We start from the raw sequence: 3,203 nt of genomic DNA, 5'->3' as shown, positions 1-3,203 counted from the left end.
CCAATGTGCGCTTTCGATTTGTTTACTTTGTTATGAATGCTACATGCAGTCAGGTACAGAGCCTATAGTTTTGTCTTTTTGTTATCTTTGTGACATCTAGTTTTGATTCTTGGTGCATTCTTAGGTTTTTTTCTCCCTGTCCTTTCCTGCTGTTCTCTGACCCTCATTTCCCAAATTACTATTTTCCTCTCTTACTGTAAGGAACATATCTTTTTATTTCTGTTGGATTGTTGTAAAGAACATATCTTTTTATTTTCTGTTGGACCACGGGTTAAAATTACATTGGCTGCAGGTTGAAAGACATGTCCACTGGAACAGAATGAGAGATATGTAGTCCTGGAACAGAGTGTACCATGAAAGACAGGATAGTGCTGGAAAGGTGTTCTGGACCAAGGCGGCTGCCTGGCAACAACATTTTAATTGGCTCCTGAATAGGAATGAGGGTTTGTGTGAAGACCAGTGCAGCTGAATAGCTCCTAACCTGAAAGGTACAAGACCTAAAACCTAAGATTAAAACAAAATACTGCGGATGCTGGAAATTTGAAGCAAAAACAGAAAATGCTGGAAAAACCCAGCAGGACTAGCGGCATCTTTGGAGAGAGAAACAGAGTTAACGTTTCGAGTCTGTGTGACCCTTCTTCAGAGAGGGTCTGAGTTTTTACAGCATTTTCTTTTTTTGACCTAAAACCTATTTCTCCTGTATGTAGAAGATTCCCAAATTCCAAATTAATAGCTAGCTGTTTTGTTTTTCTCCTCATATCTCTATAACCTGCTTTCTCTCTTGTCAAGCAGCAAAGGGGAAAATCACTGTTAGAGACATTGAAAGGCAAGTGCTCAACCAGTGAACTAAATACTGAAAGTGCTGGAAGACCATCTCGTGTCATTAACAAGAACTGAAAGGAATTTAGAAGACATCGAACAAAATCAATCCATCGAATCCTATACTCCAGAATTGGTGCTATTGAACTGTTTTATCCCAACCTTAAAATCCATGTTTTTTGTGCATCTTATGTGTCTTGTATGTGTGTGTATAGAAATTTAAGAAGAGGTAGAGCTTAGGATATAGAATTAAAAATTAGCAGTTCATATTTCTTTCTTTTGCCCCTGGTTAATTACAGTTTGTTCAATGAACAGTTATTTACTTATTAAGTTTAGAAACCTGGTGCTCATATTCCCTTAACCTAAATTAAAAAGTTAGGTAGAATTGGGGCAATCTGGTGGATCGGTCAAACTTTTCACATTTGTCACAGCTCAGGTACAGTGGGGCTTGATATTACAGCACACTATCCCCAGTGAATCGTGACAAAGTTTGGGGATTCAGGTCTGGGTTATTTTGCAACAAAAGACAATGACGATTTGGATGTAGATTTAGTAAGCAATAAAAGCTAAAAGGAAACACCAGGTTTGTACTGTCAAAAATAAGATGGCACTGGAAACTGCTAAAGCTTTCCTGCAAGTGGAAACGATGTCCCTGACAATTTTACAAGGGATCCCAAAAGCCAGGTTAATCGAATTGACAAGTAAATTAAGAGAAGGATTGCCTGCCAAAACTAGGAAGGCAGAGATAATCGAAGAGATGGCACAGCATTTGAAATTGAAAGGAATACCCGAGAGACCGAGCTCTCCAAGAGGTGGTTCATTGGAATGGGCTCAAATTCAGTTGCAAATAAAAAAAAATGGAACTTGAAGCAGCAAAAAAAGAAAGGGCAGAGAAAGAAAAAGAAAAGGAAAGAGAGACAGCATTTCAAAAGTGCTGGCAATTAAAAAAGAGACACCAGTAGATGAGACAGGATATATTTCCAGATCAGAACCCAGTAGGGAGATGTTGAACTTTGTACAAGCTCCTCCAAAATTTGAGGAGAGGGATGTTGAAGCAGTTTTTATTTCATTTGAGAAGATAGCCAAACAGATGAGCTGGCCAAAGTGGACATTGCCCATGCAGAGCAAATTGACAAGTACAGCACAGGAAATTTATGCTTCACTGTCAGAGGAGATTTCTAGGGATTATGATGTGGTTAAAAATGCCATTTTGAGTGCATATGAGTTGGTCCCTGAAGCTACAGACTAATGTTTCAAAATTTAAGGAAACAGTCTGGGCAAACTTACACTTTTGAAAGGATTAAGCAAAGTAGTTTCAACAGGTGGATATGAGCATTAGGAGTTGAAACCACCTATGAAGTTCTCAGCAAGACCATGCTCTTGGAAGCATTTAGAATCTCCCTACTTTCTGTTATAAGAACTAACTTTGAAGACCAAAGGGTTGCAACTGCTAGACAGGCAGCAGTAATGGCTGACGATTATGAGCTGATCCATAAACTTTTTTCCATCACCCCCAAAAATTTGAAAAGGATAGAAAGTGGGAGAGTGAAAGGAAGGCAAGTAGCCGGGGTAAAGAATGGATGGCTGGGAATACCTTGAGATCTCCTCCCCCAATCAGGAAGGGAGGTACTGATGGTGGAGGTGAAACTTGAAGGCCTAAGTGTTTGCATTATAATAAAGTGGGACACATTCATTCAGAATGCTGGAAATTGCAAGGGAAGCCCATGGGACCATGTAAGAATGAGTCCAAAAAGGGAACTCAAAAAGAAAATGCCATGGATCAAATTGTAGCTTTAACTACAAAGAAGAGTCTGGAGGTAGCCACTGCTGAAAATGCAGGTGAAGTGAATAAGGTATAAAGAGACATAAAGGGTTTTTGTCTAAGGGGAAGATAACCCTTTTTTCATCAAATGATGCAGCTAAACCCATAACTATTAAGTGTCACAGGAGCTACTCAAGCTCTTTTGCTGGAGAAAGATCTAACTTTCCCTCTGGAGAGTTCAATGAAAGCTAAAGTTTTGGGAAATGGGGTAAGTGGAGATTATATCCCAGTTCCATTGTACAAAGTGCAATTGGAGTGTGATTTATTGTCTGGATCGGTGGTTGTAGGAGTGGTTAAGAAATTACCTGTGGATGAAGTTGATTTACCTCTGGGGAATGATTTGGCAGGAGTGAAGGTTATAGCTTTGTCCATAAAGTGGAAAGTCCAAGAGAGACTAAAGAGATGGAACAGTTACAAGAACAATTTCCTGGTATGTTTCCATCGTGTGTGGTGACCAGAGCAATGGCTGAACAAAGTCCATCACTGGGAACAGTGGGGCTTGATATTACAGCGCACTATCCCCAGTGAGTCGTGACACTTACCTTGTCCCTACTCTTTGATA

This window comes from Carcharodon carcharias, chromosome 2 (genome assembly GCF_017639515.1).
Source record: "Carcharodon carcharias isolate sCarCar2 chromosome 2, sCarCar2.pri, whole genome shotgun sequence".
Taxonomy (NCBI): domain Eukaryota; kingdom Metazoa; phylum Chordata; class Chondrichthyes; order Lamniformes; family Lamnidae; genus Carcharodon; species Carcharodon carcharias.
This window is presented reverse-complemented; position numbering follows the sequence as displayed.